The sequence below is a fragment of the Nicotiana tabacum genome, chromosome 16, assembly GCF_000715075.1.
Source record: "Nicotiana tabacum cultivar K326 chromosome 16, ASM71507v2, whole genome shotgun sequence".
In the NCBI taxonomy this organism is placed as follows: domain Eukaryota; kingdom Viridiplantae; phylum Streptophyta; class Magnoliopsida; order Solanales; family Solanaceae; genus Nicotiana; species Nicotiana tabacum.
The window spans coordinates 79,437,492-79,458,031 of NC_134095.1; positions in this window are offsets into that span (position 1 = coordinate 79,437,492).

Consider the following 20,540-nt stretch of genomic DNA (forward strand, 5'->3'; position numbering starts at 1 on the left):
TTGACTCGATGTCACGACCCCAAACCACCCCGGTTGTGATGGCGCCTATCACAGTACTAGGCCAGTCGATTCAACACTAATAACATAAAGGTCTTTTGTAAATTCATTTCCACATCAATTATGATCACAAGTCTTTCATTTTAATATAACAAAATACGCGGGAAAAAAATACACAAACATATTAACATTGCCCGATCCTGATGTCAATAGTCACGAGCCACTAAGATACTATCCAATACTATCTACTCAATACAAGATAAGACTGAAATAGATAATACTAAGGATAGGAAGGAGAAAGGTAGGGTTGCGGATGCCGTGCAGCTACATTGCTATCTCCGAAAAATACTCAAAAGTTGTTGGATGCTCTCACTCGAATGCTCTGGCACCTGGATCTGCACACAAGGTGTAGGGAGTGACATGAGTACGCCAACTCAGTAAGTAACCAAAGTAAATAAAGGTTGAGCGTAGTGACAAGCATTTAAATCATATGTGTAGTTTAACATAGAATCTCAATAGAAATAACAAAGTCAAATCCGTAGTTCAATTTCTGAACATCTCATAAAATAAACTCCAGTTTCAATGAAAGTTATTTAAAACCCTTGTTTAACATTTTCAATAGAGGCTCAGTATAAAAAAAGGTGAAAATAGTAATTTCATAAACAAGCGCCTCGTGCAAAGTATCACTCATATATATGGCCCCTCGGGCAACCCTCTCAGTCATTCGTGACTCAACTCTCATCAATCAGCACTCACACTCAGCACTTCCACTCAATAGATATCTCATAATAATAATTGTTGCGGCGTGCAGCCCGATTAGTAAATATATATAGTCGACTGCGCTCACTGGGGGTGTGCAGACTTCGGAGGGGCTCCTACAGCCCAAGCGCTATATCGTTGTGGCATGCAGCCGATCCATATAAGTATTATATATATATATATATATATATATATATATATATATATATATATATATATATATATATATATATATATATATATATATATATATATATATATATATATATATATATATATATATATATATATATATATATATATATATATATATATATATATATATATATATATATATATATATATATATATATATATATATATATATATATATATACACACATATATAATCCTCACCATCAGGTGCTCGACCTCTCTCAGTCATCAACCTCACAGCCACTCGGGCATTTCAGTGAAAATCAGGGAACTCGGCCCAAATAGTTTTCATATATTTGAAAGTAGGGAAATAAAACTGAATCAAACAATAAACAGGTAAAAATCATGACTGGAGATATGCTTTTGAATCAAAACAGTGTGAGGATAGTAGTAAAATACCTTTGAGGGTCCAAACAGTTCGGCACAAGGCCCCAAACATGACTTTCAGCCCAAGTTAACAGATTCATTTCTAAAACACATAGATATCATATAGAGTTTATCAAAGTATTTCACTCTACTGTTGCCACGGGACGGACCAAGTCACAATCCCTACGAGTGCACGCCCATATGACTATCACCTAGAATGTGTGTCACCTTATTTATCAAAACACTACGAAATTCCGGGGTTTCTTACCCTCAAGTCCAGATTTACAAGAGTTACTTACCTTGAACCGGACAAAAATCTACTCTGCAATGCCCTTGCCTCTCAACTCGGCCCCAAATCATTCCGAATCTTTACAAAATCAAAATCATATCATCAATACAAGCCAAAGGGACAAAGCCCACGCGAAAATTATCATATTAAACTCAAAATCCGAAATTGGCCAAACCCGACCCCCGGGGCCACGTTTCGAAATCCGATAAAAATCACAACACTAGAATCCTTATCTTCTCACGAGTCAATACATACCAAAATCATAAAAATCAAACCTTAAATGGCCACTCAAATCCCCAATTTAAACTCTCTAATTTCAAGCCTTAATTTCCCAATTTTTTACCCCTAATCTCTTCAATTTCCATTTTTAATCAACTGAAATTCACCATAGATAAGAGTATTAAGTTCAAAAACCCTTACCTCAACATGAATCCCCTTGATTTCCTCTTCAAAACCCTCCAAAAGCTCCAATCCTGTCTCAAAAATGGTGGAAATGGGCAAAAATTCGCGAAGGGATGCTTACATAGTTTCTGCCCAGGGATTCCGCACCTGCGGCTCTTTTCTCGCTTCTGTGGACCTCATCAGCGATTAACATATCCGCATATGCGGTTTTTCATTAATTCCTTAGATGTTGCACCTGCGACCCAGGTCTCGCAGAAGCAGTCCAGACCTCCGCTCTTGCGATCCATACCGCTTTTGCAGTCTCCTTTCCGCTTCTATGACTCATATCTGCAGTCCCTAATCCGCAGGTGCGGTTATGATAGAAACAACAGCTGAAGCTGCTCAATTTCAAGACCAAACTTCCGACAACCTTCTGAATTCATCTCGAAGCCCCCGGAACCTCAACAAAAATTATGAACAAGACATATACCACCATTCAAACTTATTCCAACCTTCGTAACACACAACATAACATCGAAACACCAAATCACCCTCGGATTCGAGCCTACGGATTTCAAAACTTTCGAATTCCGCAACCGAACCAAAAACCTATCAAACCTCATCTGAATGACCTGAAATTTTGCACACACATCAGAAATGACACAACGGACCTACTCCAATTTCCAAAATACCATTCCGGCCCCGATGTCAAGATTTCCATTGCTGACCGAAAAATGCTAAATTTCCAATTTCGCCAATTCAAGCCTAAATCTACCACGGACCTCCGAATTACATTCTGAACATGCTCATAAGTCCAAAATCACCTAACGAAGCTATCTGAACCATCAGATTTCACATCCGAGATCTTCTACTCATAAGTTAATATCCGGTTGACTTTTCCAACTTAAACTTCTAAATTAGAGACTAAGTGTCTCATTCCACTCCAAAACCACTCTAAACCCGAAACAACCAGCACAATAAGATGAAATATAGTTGAACAACACATACAGAAGCAGAAATTAGGAGAACGGGACTGTAACTCATGAAACGACTGGCTGGGTCATTACATCCTCCCCCGCTAAAATAAATGTTCATCCTTGAACGAGTCAAGAAATATACCTGAAGCTTCAAATAGGTGAGGATATCTGCTTCTCATTTATCGCTTGGTCTCCCAAGTAGCCTCCTCCACGGGCCGACCTCTCCACTGCACTTTCATTAAAGCTATATCTTTCAATCTCAACTTTCGGACATGCCGCTCCAAAATAGCCACTAGCTCCACATCATAGGTCAAATCACCGTCTAACTGAACTGTGCTGAAATCCAAAACATGAGACGCATCGCCAATATTCTTATGGAGCATAGAAACATGAAATACTAGATGCACACTCGACAAGCTGGGTGACAAAGCAAGCTCATAAGCCATCTTTCCCGTCCTCTGAAGCACCTCAAAAGGTCCAATGAACCGAGGACTCAATTTACCCTTCTTCCCAAATCTCATAACACCCTTCATGGGTGAAACCTTCAGTAGAACCTTTTCCCTAACCATATAAGACATATCTCGAACCTTCCTGTTAGCATAACTCTTTTGTCTTGACTGCATCGTACAAAGCCGCTCCTAAATCACTTTCACCTCATCCAAAGCATCATATACCAAGTCTGTACCCAAAAGCTTAGCTTCACCCGGCTCGAACCAACTAACTGGAGATCTACACCGTCTTTCATATAAAGCCTCATATGGAGCCATTTGAATATTCGGCTGATAACTGTTGTTATATGCAAACTCTATGAGCGGTATAAATTGATCCCATGAATCCCCAAAATCAATGACACAAGCGCGCAACATGTCTTCCAGTATCTGAATAGTGCGCTCGGACTGTCCGTCCATCTGAGGGTGAAAAGTTGTGCTCATCTCAACCTGAGTACCCAACTCTCTCTGCACGGCCCTCTAAAACTGCAAAGTGAATTGAGTGCCTCTATCTGAAATGATGGAAACTGGAACCCCATGCAGGCGAACAATCTCTCGGATATAAATCCTAGCTAACTGCTCCGAAGAATTGGTACAACACACAGGAATGAAGTGCGTGGACTTGGTCAGCCAATCCATAATCACCCAAATAGCATCAAACTTCCTCAAAGTCTGTGGGAGTCCAACTACGAAATCCATGGTGATACACTCCCACTTCCACTCTAGAATATCTAACCGTTGAAGCAAGCAACCCGGTCTTTGATGCTCATATTTCACCTGCTGACAATTGAGAAACCGAGCTACAAATCCCACAATATCTTTCTTCATTCCCCTCCACCAATAGTGTTGTCTCAAGTCCTGAAACATTTTCATGTCACCCAGATGGATGGAATACCGCGAGATATGAGTCTCCTCTAGAATCAACTCCCGAAGCCCATCCAAATTGGGCACACATATCTGGCCCTGCATCCTCAATACTCTGGCATCACCAATGGTCACATCTCTGCCATCGTCGTGCTAAACTCTGTCCTTGAGGACAAGCAAATGAGGATCATCATATTGGCGCTCTCTGAAGCGATCAAACAAGGAAGACCGAGGAACCACACAAGCTAAGACCCGACTAGGATCCGAAATATCCAACCTCACGAAACGATTGGCCAAGGCCTGAATATCAAATGCAAGAGGTCTCTCCCCAATAGGAATATATGCCAAACTGCCCATACTCACCGCCTTCCTACCCAAGGCATCGGTCACTACATTGGCCTTTCCCGAATGGTACAAAATAGTGATATCATAAACCTTTAGCAGCTCCAACCATCTCTGCTGCCTCAAATTGAGATCCTTCTACTTGAACAAGTGCTGGAGGATATGATGATCAGTAAACACCTCACAAGGCACACCATAGAGATAATGCCTCCTAATTTTCAACGCGTGAACAATGGCAGTCAACTCCAGATCATGAATAGGGTAGTTCTTCTCATGGGGCTTCAACTAACGAGAAGCATAAGAAATCACTCTACCCCCTGCATCAACACACACCCAATACCAACTCTCGAAGCATCACAATACACTATATATGAACATGAAGTTGATGGCAAAACTAACATTGGAGTTGTGGTCAAGGTAGTCTTGAGCTTCTGAAAGCTCACCTCACACTCATCTGACCACCTGAATGGAGCACCCTTTTGGGTTAATTTGGTCAAGGGTGATGCAATAGATGAAAATCCCCGAACGAACGGACGGTAATAACCTGCCAAACCAAGAAAGCTACGAATCTTTGCGACTTAGAACGGTTTAGTCCAACTCTGAATTGCCTCTATCTTCTTTGGATCAACCTGGATACCCTCACTGGACACCACGTGCCCCAAGAAAGCCACTGAACTAAGCCAGAACTCACACTTGAAGAACTTTGTATAAAGCTTCTCCTCCCACAACCGCTTCAACACAACTCTCAAATGCCCAGCGTGCTCCTCCTAACTGTGCAAGTACACCAAAATATCATCAATGAAAACAATCACAAACGAGTTGAGATAAGGCCAAAACATGTTGTTCATCAAATGCATAAACGTTGCTGGGGCATTGGTCAACCCAAAAGACATCACAAGGAACTCATAATAACTATATCGGGTCCTAAAAGCCGCCTTAAGAATATCTGAGTCCCTGATATTCAACTGGTGATACCCTGATCGGAGGTCAATCTTGGAGAACACTCTCGCTCCCTGAAGGTGGTCAAATAAATCATCAATACAAGGAAAAGGAAACTTGTTCTTGATTGTAACTTTGTTCAATTACCTTTAGTCAATGCACATCCTAATCGTGCCATCCTTCTTTTTCATAAATAGAATAGGCGCACCCCAAGGCGACACACTAGGCTGAATAAACCATTTATCAAGGAGTTCCAAAAGTTGCTCCTTCAACTCCGTCGGTGCCATACGATACGATGGAATAGAAATGGGCTGGGTAGCCAGCACCAAATCAATACTGAAGTCAATATCCCTGTCCAGTAGCATGCCCAGCAGGTCTGCAGGAAACATATCCGGAAAGTCCCTTACTACTGGAATAGAATCGATACTAGGAGTCTCTGCACTGATATCCCTCACAAAATCTAAGTATTAAATATAACCTTTCCCAACCATCCGCTAGGCCTTCAAAAATGATATCACCCTACTGGAGACAAAATCAGTCGAACCTCGCCACTCAATTCGTGCCACACCCGGCATAGCCAACGTCACTGTCTTAGAATGACAGTCCAATATAGCATGACATGGAGATAGCTAATCCATGCCTAATATCACATCAAAGTCTACTATACAATGCAACAAAAGGTCCACTCGGGTCTCCAGACCCCCAATAGTCACCATACACGATCGATATACACGGTTTACAATAATAGTATCACCTACCGGAGTAGATACATGAATAGATGAAATAAGAGACTCACGGGGCATATCCAAATACCGAGAAAAATATGATGACACATATAATAAAGTGGAACCAGGATCAAATAACACAGAGGCTTCTTATGGCAAACTGAGACAATACCTGTAATTACAGCATCTAAGGCAATAGCATCGGGTCTGGCTGGGAGTGCATAGAAATGGGTCTAACCACTACCGGATTGACCTCCCCCTCTAGGACGACCCCTAGCTGACTGACCCCCACCCCTAGTAGCCTAAGCGGGTGGTGAAGTAACTAGAGCTGAAGTCGAGGGCTGACTCCTCTGTTGAGATGGACCCCCAAGAAGATAAGGACATTGTCTCCTCATATGCCCAAACTCTCCACACTCATAACAACTCCCTAGTGTAGGATACAGGGACTGAAGGGAACCCCTAGCACCGGGATGACTAGCAGAAGAACGTGGTACGGAAGAGCCATGAACTGATGGAGCACGGGACAAACTCTGGGCTAGAAGGGCACTAAGTGATGAATGGCCCTGATGAAAACTGTGAGAACCATGGCCCGATGATGCCCCACGATAAACTGGGTGAGCTGACTAAGCATCTCTAAATGGACGGCCTCTATCATGCTGAAACTGGCCTCTCGAAGGAGTGCCACCAAAATTACCAGATCCCTGAGATCTCTTGGCCTCCCTCTCATCTTTCTCCTGGCGACGAACTGACTTAATCTCTCGAGTAATATCAACAACCTGCTCAAAAGTAGCACCTGACACCCTCTCTCTGGTCATGAGAATCTGAAGCTGATATGTGAGGCCATCCACGAACCTCCTGCTCCTCTGTCTATCCGTAGGAACCAACCAAACGGCATGACGAGCAAGCTCTGAAAATCTCATCTCATACTACGTCATAGTCATATCATCCTGACGCAACTACTCAAACTGCCTATGCATCTCCTCTCTACGAGACTATGGCACATACTTCTCCAAAAAACAAATAGTGGAGAACTTCTGCCAGTTAAGGGGCACTGCATCAACAGGCCTACGCCTCTTATAAGTCTCCCACCAAGTAAAGGAAGCTCCTGAAAACTGGAAAGTAGTGAATGAGACCCCACTGGTCTCCAAAATACCCACGGCCCAAAGCATCCTCTGACACTTGTCCAAGAAACCCTGAGCATACTCGCCCTTTGCACCACTGAAAGTCAGAAGCTAAATTCTACCAAGCCTTTCCAATTGATGTTGCTCGTCGTCAGGCATAACTGGTACCACAAAATCCTGGGCAGGTGCGACCGACTGGGCTGGATGTGCCCTGGTGTCTGAAGTCCCTACACAACCTACTCAGGTGTGTGAGCGAGAGGGAGTCTAGGTGCCTCCCCCAGCCTGGGAAGTAGCTGCGACCGTAGTAACTGAGACCGCCTGAGCCAGGCCAGTGCATACTGATATAATCTGGGCTAGGGCCTCCTGAAGGCCTGGAATAACAATCGGCACAACCGGTGCCTGAGCGGGTCCTACTGGAGCATTCACAACTGGGACCTGATCATGAACTAGGGTGGTTGGTGGATCTGTAGTGCTACCCTAGCTGTTGTACGGGCTACATCCTTTCCCCTACCATAGCATCGACCGTGACCTCGGCCTCTGGTGGCCCCAACTGGTGGCACTGGTGGTAGTCCGTCTTGACCGGTAGCACGTGTCCTCACCATCTGTGAGAGAGTAGAATAATAGAAGCTTAGTAACTAGAATTAATAGATTCGCACGACATGAATTCAAGAATGTGAAGTTTTTCCTAAAGGTTCTACAACCTCTCGAAGATAAGTACTGACGTCTCCGTACCGATTCTCAAGACTCTACTAAATCGGCTCATGACCTGTGAGGCCTATGTAACCTAGGCTCTGATACCAACTTGTCACGACTCCAAACCACCCTGATCGTGATGGCTCCTATCACAATACTAGGCCAGCCGATTCAACACTAATAACATAAAGATCTTTTGTAAATTCATTTCCAAATCAATTATGATCACAAGTCTTTCATTTTAATATAACAAAATACGCGGGAAAAAAATACGCAAATACATCAACACTGCCTGATCTTGGTATCACTAGTCATGAGCCACTAAGATACTGTCCAATAATATCTACTCAATACAAGATGAGACTGAAATAGATAATACTAAGGATAGGAAAGAGAAAGGAAGGACTGCGAATGTCGTGCAGTTACCTTGCTATCTCTGAAAAATACTCAAAAGTTGTTGGATTCTCTCACTCGGATGCTCTGGCACCTGGATCTGCACACAATGTGCGGGGAGTAACGTGAGTACGTCAACGCAGTAAGTAACCAAAGTAAATAAAGGCTGAGTGCAGTGACGAGCATTTAAATCATATACGTAGTTTAACATAAAATCTCTATAGAAATAACAAAGTCAAATCCGTAGTTCAATTTCTGAACATCTCGTTAAAAAAACTCCAGTTTCAATGAAAGTTATTTAAAACCCTTGTTCAATATTTTTCAATAGAGGCTCAGTATAAAATAAGAGTAAAAATAGTAATTTCATAAACAAGCCCCTCGGGCAAAGTATCACTCATATATATGGCCCTTCGGGCAAGCCTCTCAGTCACTCGTTACTCAACTCTCATCAATCAGCACTCACACTCAGCACTTCCGCTCAATAGATATCTCATAATAATAACCGTTGCAGCATGCAGCACATTCCATAAATATATATATAATTGGCTGCGCTCACTGGGGGTGTGCAGACTCCAGAGGGGCTCCTACAGCCCAAGCACTACATCGTTGCGGCGTGCAGATATATATATATATATATATATATATATATATATATATATATATATATATATATATATATATATATATATATATATATATATATATATATATATATATATATATATATATATATATATATATATATATATATATATATATATATATATATATATATATATATATATATATATATATATATATATATATATATATATATATATATCAGTCACTCGGGCATTTCAGTGAAAATCAGTGAACACAGCCCAAACATTTTTCATATATTTGAAAGTAGAGTAATGAAACTCAATCAAACAATAAACAAGTGAAAATCATGACTAGGGATATGCTTTTGAATCAAAACAGTGTGAGGATAGTAGTAAAATACCCCCTGAGGGTCCAAACAGTTCGGCACAAGGCCCCAAACATGGCATTCAGCCCAAGTTAACAGATTCATTTCTAAAACACATAGATATCATATAGAGTTTATCAAAGTATGCCACTCTACAATTTCCATAGGACACCAAGTCACAATCCCTACGGGTGCACGCCCACACGCCAGTCACCTAGCATGTGTGTCACCTCATTTATCAAAACAGTATGAAATTTTGGGGTTTCATACCCTCATGTCCAGATTTACAAGAGTTACTTAACTCGAACCGAATGAAAATCTACTCCGCAATGCCCTTTCCTCTCGACTCGACCTCAAATCATCCCGAATCTATCCAAAATCAGAATCATAACATCAATACAAGCCAAAGGGACAAAGCCCACGCAAAAATTATCAAATTAAACTCAAAATCCCGAAATTGGCCAAACCTGACCCCTAGGCCCACGTCTCGGAATATGATAAAAATCACAACACTAGAATCCTTATTCTTTCACGAGTCTATACATACCAAAATCATCAAAATCGGACCTCAAATGGCCCCACAAATCCTCAATTTAAACTCTCCAATTTCAAGCCCTAATTTCCCAATTTTTCACCCCTAATCTCTTCAATTTCCATGTTTAATCAACTGAAATTCACCATAGATACGAGTATTAAGTTTAAAACACCTTACCTCAACAAGAATCCTCTTGATTTCCTCTTCAAAACTCTACAAAGGCTCCAATCCCGTCTCAAAAATTGTAGAAATGGGCAAAAATTCGTGAATGGATGCTTATATAGTTTCTGCACAGGGATTCCACACCTACGGCTCCTTTCTCGCTTCTGCGGACTGCATCAGTGGTCAACATAACCGCATCTGCGGTTTTTCATTAATTCCTCAGACGCCGCACTTGTGACCCGGGTATCGCACCTGCGGGTTCGCAGATGCGGTCCAGACCTCTGCTCCTGCGATCCATACCACTTATGCAGTCTTCTTTCTGCTTCTATGGCTCGCACCTGCGGTCCCCGATCTGCAGGTGCGGTTAATACAGGAACAGCAGCTGAAGCTGCTCAATTTCAAGACCAAACCTTACGACAACCTTCCGAATTTATCCCGAGGCCCCCGGGACCTCAACCAAAAATATGAACAAGTCATATACCACCATTCAAACTTATTTCAACCTTTGGAACACTCAAAACAGCATAGAAATACCAAATCACTCTCGGATTCGAGCCTAAGGATTTCAAAACTTCCGAATTCTGCAACCAAACCAAAAACCTATCAAACATCATCCGAATGACCTGAAATTTTGCACACACATCAAAAATGACACGACGGACCTACTCCAATTTCCGGAATTCCATTCCGACCCCGATATAAAGATTTCTACTGCCGACCGGAAAATGCTAAATTTCCAATTTCGTCAATTCAAACCTAAATATACCACGTACCTCCAAATTATATTCCAAATATGCTCCTATGTCCAAAATGACCTAACGAAGCTATCCTAACCATCAGAATTCACATCTGATACCTTCTACTAATAAGTCAATATCCGGTTGACTTTTCCAACTTAAACTTCTAAATTAGAGACTAAGTGTCTCATTCCACTCCAAGACCACTCCGACCCTAAAACAACCAACACAATAAGATGAAATATAGTTGAACAACACATAAACAAGCAAAAGTAGGGAGAACGGGATTATAACTTATGAAATTACCGGTCGGGTCGTTACATAAGGTAAGTGTCTTGCCTAACCTTGTGTGGGAAATGACCCCTTAGGATTTGAGTCGTTTATGCTAATTGTGTCATGTAAAAGTCGTGTACGTGAGGTGATGAGTACGTACTCGGCTTATATGTGGAAATCTAGCGGTTTAGACCCTTAGGCATATTTTATGTACTTATTTGGAATTGCTAGCACATGTTATATCTTTTATTCGTCATGTCTACTATCAGATGCTTTATTTGAAGTTGTAATTAAATGTCACATTCTTTACTTATCGAGTTTGCTCATATATGCTTATTTGGAGTTGTTACCATTTTTACCATTACGTGATTTCTTTTATCGTTGAGTTTCCATTTCATGGAGATTATTGTTACATGATACCCTTTGTTGTCGGTTTATTCTAATGCCTTTAGAAAAAGTACTAGCTCGTGTCATCTCTTTAATTGGTAGTTTGATTCATACACTAGAATCCGAAGTTGCCATTTCATGGAGACACTTTCACTATTGAGTTTATCCTTAAACAATTAATTGGAATTTAAGTTGTCGAGAGTCATTAACCTATTTTAATAAAAGTTGTGTTTAAAGGAGGTGTTATTCCTTGTTGAGTTACTTTTCTGTTCATTTTGTCGTTATTGAGATTCTATATACGTTGTGTTGAGCCGTGGACTACTTGTTGTAAAAATATTGATGTCGTGTAATCCTTAGAAAGGTTGTGGCCTACGGGCACTTATGATACGAGTGAAATGTTGTGTTGTTGTGATAATAGCACGTGTGCATTGTTGTGTGGTTTGATTGTTGTTATGCGGAGTATAAGGGTGGCATTTCACCGTTGTTGTTATGCGGAGTAAAAGGGTGGCATTTCACCTTTGTTGTTATGCGGGGCATAAGGGTGGCATCTCACTATTGTTGAATCTACAGAGTGATATTGTCACGCGCCAAACCTGGGGAGGTGTGGCTGGCACCCGATGTCGTACTAGCCCGAGCAAACCACTCTGTAACTCTTTTTTTTTCCTTTTGCAACTATCATGGCCACAACTCGTAATGTATAACTATAAGTGGGAAAACGTTGTATCAATGAACCATCATTCTTAAAACATGAATACATACTGGCCGTCAAGGCCTCTGACATACTGTACATAATGAACATGTGTCTACAAAGCCTCTAAGAGTATTTGACATCAAATGGGATAGGGTACCGGCCTACCCATAAGTGTGTACCAAAACTTTGGCACGATAACCTATAGACTCGGCTGCACTCCATATGAGGAGGAGTCAAACCGATCTTTCATTGTATGCTAACCACGTCTACTATGAGGGCTCGTCAAACTAATTATCTATGCTTGCAGGCATGAATACAACGTCTACAACAAAAGGAAGCAAGTACAAATAATGTACTGAGTATGTAAGGCAGAACTGAAACATAACAATATGTCATCATTACTTAAAGACATATAAGAATCAACTGAATCTCTAAGGTGCCACCATATATGCATACTAATTATACTTATATACATACATACATATATATATATATATATACATACATACATACATACATACATATACATATATATATATATATATATATACACACACACACACACACATATATATATATATATATATATATATATATATATATATATATATATATATATATATATATATATATATATATATATATATATATATATATATATAATGCTTCTCTTTGAGACTATTATCCATATTGTATGATGCATGACTGCCCAACTAATTAGTGGTAACTGCTCGGCCAGCCATCACACGGTGATAAATGTATGAGTTCGCAAATGGTGGTAAATAATGATACATAACTGCCCAACCAGTGGTAGCTGCCCGACCGGTCGTAGCCCGGTTGTAAATGCATGCCTGCCCGACAGGCTGTAGCACAATGGTAAATAAATAAGCATGGCTTCCCTATCGGTCGTAGCACGGTGGTAAATGAATATGCATGACTATCCAACAGGCCGTAGCACAGGTAAATGCATGAAGATGCATGTATCACTATATTATAAACATTAACGTCTTTATCATATACCTCATAGAGACTTAGGAACATTCTTAGACATGCTTGAATATCATTTTACAGGAATGAATAACATACACGTCCTTAACTGCTAAGAGTAGAACCACTTAGAGAATAGCATTACGTTTACATATCATTACTTGGATCATGCCAAAAAAAGGAAGGGATATCCTTAACATACCTTACTTGAGAAATTTATCAAATATTTTTACTTGAGCTTTCCAAGAACAACTTTTTCTCCTTTTAAATCTTTGAACAAGAACTAAGCACTTCATATGATCATGGCTTATTTCATGTTGCTGGACATATGGAGTATCATGGATGTATGTTTTTGCTATGTTTCTAAAGTAAGAGGCTCCCTAATAACAGAAGGAAAGATTTCAACATTCTTTCTATATCCCAATTGCAAAGGAAGTATATTATGAAGGCCTAAAGGCTTACGTTGTCACGTGTAAACAATACACCAAGTGTTATGACGCATGTGCAGATTGGTGCCACCCTTGGCCAACTTCATGCCATGTGGCAGCCCGCAAATTTCCCTAAAATGCCACCTAATCTCATAAACCAAAGAGTCATCATTTGTCTTGATCAAGACCTATACTTGCTGCCAGGTTGGGAAGCCCATTAGGCTCATCCATATCCACAATTTTCAATTACATGTTAATCTCTCCCCAAAAATTTATAATTAACCAATTATTCACATAATTGAGAATTATCTCAAATTACTTAAAATATTATTCACTTTTAACACACTTTATATATCTTACTATCATGGTCACGCGGTACCTTGTATGGTACTAGTCCACAAATACCGGATATTATATCTTGAACCATATTTTATCTCCAAATGTCAAACTTCGACCAACCTCATTCTCTTCAACTCGTTTACCCTTTCACCTTTACGACTTTACTTATCACTTTTTTGAAATAGCATAAATACTTATAACTTCGAAAATAGTCTTGTCCTCATCCTAAAGTACTACTATTAAAATATTAAAATATTAGTAAATCATGGTACCATATAAAATCAATACATACACTATTATTTTATTAAAATATCCGTATAAATATATATATATATATATATATATATATCTATGTAAAAATACATATATTTTCTCAACTTCTAATTTTTCTAATCTCATATAAAGAGTACAAATTTTTGTACGCTTAATTCTTAAAATGGTAAAAAGATAACCTTCTTTTCTTGTGAGAAAATAATTTCTATCTTTACAATAAAGAAAACCTCATAAACTTTCTCACATTATGTGTATAATTTAAAGCATATTCGAAAGTAGCAATATCAATAACTATATAAAATTATATTTTTTAGACTATTTTACATAAATGTTCCACTCAAAATATCATATCCAATGTATGTAACGGTATTAAGGTTGTTGAACTTACGGGATCTTACAATATGATAGTCACAAATCTTTTATAACCTCATGAATGGTCTTAATCCCTTTAAGCTCATATGGATTACTACGACTCATCCTAATATTTAAGTACGGGATGTAGCATATATGGGTGGCTATTGTGTTATTGTCAGGGCGGAGGGATAAGGGTGGTTATGACACGGAGGGAGTGATACGAGTGGCTATTGTACGGTGTGATACGAGTTATTATAGGAGAGATAAGGGTGGCTAATGATATTGTTAGGGAGGAGTGATATGGGTGGCTATTAGAGAATGATATTCTTATGCGGAGTATACGGGTGGCATTTCACTATTGTTGTTTCAGGACATAAGGGTGGCATCTCCCTGTTGTGGAATGTACGGAGTGATATGGGTGACTGTTGTGTTATTGTCAGGGTGGAGTGATAAGGGTGGTTATTGCACGGGGTGATAAGAGTGGCTATTATACAGAGTGATACCGGTGGATATCGAAGAGATAAGGGTGGCACTCTCAGGGATGATGTCTGATGGTTTGGAGACATTGTATTGGTGATTTTCGTGTGATGGTGTGATTTTCCTTATGGTTGTCATGCACATTGTGTGACTTGTTTGTAGTTTCGATGAGCTGTTTGATGTCTTTGATATTACTTGTTGACTTAGGCTGCAGTAGTACACTCACACAAGTATATGTTGTAGCATGCCACTTATAGTAGCTCATAAGTACGAAACTTGACATTTATTGATCATGCTCATGTGTTCTTGTATTATCTGTTTCCATATTGATTTGTGAGTATGTGATCACACTGGGTAGATTGTTATTTTGAGCATATGACCATGCCGGGTGGATTGCGATTGTGAGCCTGTGACCATATCGAGTGGATTGTGATTGTGAGCCTGTGATCATGCCGGGCGGATTGTGATTGTAAGCTTGTGATCATGCCGGACGGATTATGATTGTGAGCGTATGATTATGCCAAGCGGATTATGACTGTGAGCCTATGACCATGCCGGGCAGATTGTGATTGTGAGCCTGTGACTATTCTGGGTGGATTGTGACTGTGAGCCTATGACTATGCTGGTCACATTGTGATTTTGGCACGTGAGTTGTCCGTATGGTTGTGATTCGGGATTTGGGCACGAGGTGTTGTGAGTATATGATGGTAGGTTGAGACCCGGAACTTGTGACTATGATATGAGGTATCACAGAGTGATTTTGTTGTGAAACTTGTGAAGAATAGATTGATTAATTGGTTTCCCTTTGTGTTGTGTTCCTTATTTGGTTTGAACGATACTTTATGGTGTTCTTATTACTTTACTGTTTCTATCACTTATTGATTCTTGTTGCCATTTACTGATTTTGCTTCTCATCATTAGCCTTATACTTCTATACCGCACAAGTTATATTGTCTAGTGAGTGTCTTAACTGTACTTTGTCACTACTCTGCCGAGGTTATTCTTGATACTTACTAGGTACCAACCGTGGTGTACTCGTAATACACTTCTGCACATTTTTATGCAGATCTAGGTATTGGAGATGTCGGACCCGGTAGAGTTAGCTTGTTGATTGCGAGGATCCAAGGTAGAGTTGTTTGGTCATCGCAGTCCCTTGAAGTCTCTTTCTTACATTGTACTGTCAGATTGCCATTTGAACAGTATTGTATTTCAATCCTTGAGATCATTCCATGTATTTAACTAGAGTTCGTGACTCTATATCACCAGTCTTGAGAAGTTATTATGATTGTTGCCACATAGACTTATTCCGCTTTTGCTTCGATACTTATATTAAATTATGTTTCAAAATATCATTGCTAAGAACTGGCTTAATCGTTTTTAGTAAACGGCTTACCTAGTCATAGAGACTAGGTGCCATCACAACATACTACGGAGGGAAATTGGAGTCGTGACAAAACTTTTATCTTGATCAAATAAACTTTGACAGACAAATTGGGAGATCCCAAAAAAATACCCCCGGGCACACATGCTCGGATTCTTAAAATTTTTATAAATAAATGTTACCCATAATATCACGAGTCCATACATGTGTTTTGTTTCAAAATTCGAGTCCAAATCGACTCTCAAAACTCAATTTCTCATTTCTCAAATCGTATACAAGTTTTCCCAAAATTTCACTTTGATTCTCATAATTTTAATATTAAATCTCATGTATAATCATGTAAAATAGTTGGGAATTGAACAAAATCACTTACCCAAAGATTGTAGATGAAAAAGCCTCTTCAAAATCACCTTCTGCCGAGTCTAGGGTTCCAAAATATGAAAATGAGACCAAAATCACGTCCCTCATCTCTTATATCCTGTCGCAATTGCAACCTGGGGTTCGCATTTGCGAACCCCGCAAATGCGAAGAAACCATCGCAAAAGCGAAGTCCTTCACCCCTGCTATAGTCGCAAATGCGACATATTGTTTGCAATTGCGAACATTGGATTTTCGCAAATGCGGCCATAAGGATCGCAAATGTGAACCAGCTTCCCCAGGCGCCCATCGCAAATGCAAATACCGAGTTCGTGCATGCAAACCCAGCAGACTTGTCCTAACATCTCAATTGTGATTGAAAACTCGCAAATGCGAGACCTGAGTACCAGATCACTCCAGCAGCTTTCTATCTTCTCCAATCATCCAAAATGCGTCTGAAACTCACCCGAACTCTCGGGGCTCTAAACCAAACATCAATGCAAGCCTAAAAACATACGAGCTTGCTCGCACGATCAAATCATCAAAATAATATTCGAAATCATGAATCGGACCTCGAAACACATGAATTCAACATGAAACTCAAGAACTTCTAAAAACACTATAGCGCGTCTGATGCCTATCAAATCAATTTGGAATGATGTCAAACTTTGAGGACAAGTTCCAAATGATAAAACGGACTTATTCCAAGTCCCGAAACAAAAACCAAAACGTGGTAGGTATGAAGTCAACCTACGGTCAAACTTATCAAAATTCTAAGCCTTTAAAATGCCAACTTTTAGTGAAATAACACAAATTAACCTACGAACCTCCTAATTCAGTTTTCGGCATACGCCCAAGTCCAAAATCATCGTACGAACCTGTTGGAACCATCAAATCCCGTTTCCGATGTCGTTTACTCAAAAAGTTGACTCAAGTCAAACTTGGCAATCATAGGCCACTATTAAGGAACTACGCATTCCGATTTCATCCCGAACCCTTCCAAACCTAAACCAACCGTCCCCACAAGTCATAAAACAGTAAAGGCATATAAGGGGAGTCTTAATTAAGGGAACGAGGACCTAGAAAGAAAAACGAACAGTCGGGTCGTCACAACGAGCTTTGTGTAGGCCACTTTTATGGCTCCTACTTTCCCTTGGACCTCTTCATTTCACCACAAGTCCCCTTAGCTCCTACCAAAGTGACCCCTCGAAACCCTAGCACCTCTCTAGCTACCTCCCTAATCAATTAGATATCCTATCTCACATATTGTTTGCATCCTCATTACTACCCCAAGCCTTTATTGCCATCATCTTTCCCCCATCTCTTGAGCTTTGGCCATGCTCAGAACGCCCCATCTGATCCTTGGTTGGCCATGCGCAACTCTCTTTTGTCTCTTCCTCCTAATCTCTAAGTCCATAACTAAGAGTTTGTGTTGCACCGTAATATTCTCACTCGGAATAACCTAGTAATCCTCACCTAGATCTTTATCCCCTTTCCTAAGCAGCATGTAATCTATCTGAGTCTTAGCTAGCGTACTACGGAAGGTAACCAAGTGCTCCTCCTTCTTAGGGATACTCAAATTAACTACCATTTTATTTTCATATATTCACACATATAAATACATATTGGTTTTGCTTTCTTCTAATTTATTGAGGCCGTTACTAATGATTGAATGAGATTTCACTATTAGAAATTCGGAAAAAACCGACCAACTTTGATCAGTAATGGCCAACAACTGTCCAAAACGTGACCATTTAGGTGTGGACGATATTTTAGAGGTCAGAAAGGCATGCCGACCAAAGTTGGTCGGAAATTACCGAACAACTTTGGTCGGTCAATTAAATTAAAAAAAATATTGCAAAAAAACAATCGACCAAAGTTGGTCGATATTTTAATTATGTAATCAAAAGATTCACCATCTAGGAATCGAACCGTGGTCTGTACTGTGGTAGGATACTATTCTACCACTAGACCATTGATGCATTTTGTTTTAAGACTGTCTTTTATTTGATTTATACTCTTTAATTGTATTTTCACATAAATATAACCGACCAAAGTTGGTCGCTTTTTATATAAAAAAAAATTACCGGCCAAAGTTGGTCGGTTTTTTAAAATGACTGGCCGAATTAACCGATCAATTTTGGTCGGTTTTTTTAATATTAATTATTATTTATTTTAATTGAAAAACCGACCAAAGTTGGTCGTTTCTTGAAAACTAAATTTTGCGGGACTCAAAAATAGTTTCCCGCATTTTTGCGCCAAAGAAAACCGACCAAAGTTGGTCGATTTCGTTAAAAAGGATTAAAAAAAAATATTTCGAAAAATACCTTGGTCGGTTTTTGCCAAATTTCTAGTAGTGTTTGCATTATGAGGAAAAACTATTGGGGTTTTCCGAAGAATTTAATTAAATATACTGGGGAGGACTTTCTAGTTGAAAAGACTTAAATTTGTACCTAGGAATAAAAGGATTGTTTCTAATTTATTGAGGACTTAACTAAGACTTTGACGAGATTTGTACTCGGAGTAAAAACTTCTTTCTTCCAATCGATAATGCGGGCATTGTAAATTTATTCTTCCAATATAATTAGGTTTTGTAAGAGCTCGTATGAAGTTAGTATTTAGAGTTTTAATAAAATTAACAGTATTTAGGTTAATTCTTCTGCATAAATATCATCAAGAAAGAGGTAAATAAGTTTCTTTATTTCTTGGATAACTATTTAAGTATCTCTGCACGCTCAAAATTCAGGGGAAAATGATCGGCAGGGGTGTACAAAGGAAATTGATAAACCACATCAAACGGATAATCAGAATCAAACCAAGAAAAAGAATCCGACTATGGTTCGATTTAATTTCATTTGGTGTTGGAAAAAAAACCCCGACTATAATTGATTTGGTTTGGTTTGTTTAAACTAAAAAATGTCAAACCGAAACAAAACCAACCCAACATTACATTTATAGAGATTTTATATATATTTAATACATAAATATATTTATTATACTTACCAAAGAAATATTTATTGTAGTGTAGTTTATAACTATTTCTTAAACTTTTTCATAGTTTTATCTTTTAAAGTATTATTTCAAGCTTGAACTTATAATTTTAAAATGCTCCAATAAGTTTTATTGCCCATAAATATTACTCCCTCCGTTCGAGTTTATGTGAATCTATTTTCTTTTTTGTACGTTCCAAAAAGAATGATCCTTTTCTAAATTTGGAAATAATTTAGTTTAAACTTACAATTCTATCTTTAATGAGAAGCTTTTATGACCACACTAATACTTTGGGCCTCTTTTTATTTAACTTGTTTAAGACCACAAATTCTAAAAGTCTTCTTTTTTTTAAACTCCGTGTACAGTCAAACATGTTCACATAAATTGGAACGGAGAGAATAGTAACTCAAATAAAGCCCAAACTAGAACTAAATGAATACTAATGCTAACAAAAGACATTCAATTCAATACTAGAAGGATAATAGTGTTGGATATCTATATTTTAGTTTTTTCATGATTTAGTAAAATGCATAACTTATTTTTTATTTTTTCTTTAGTGATTAATCATGTAACTAATAGTACTTATTAGTTGTACTAATTTTAGCATAGCTTAGTACTTTTAGATTATATTTATTTTTATTACGGCTTATTCATTAGCAATATTTGTTTTATGCAGCTTTATTATCTATT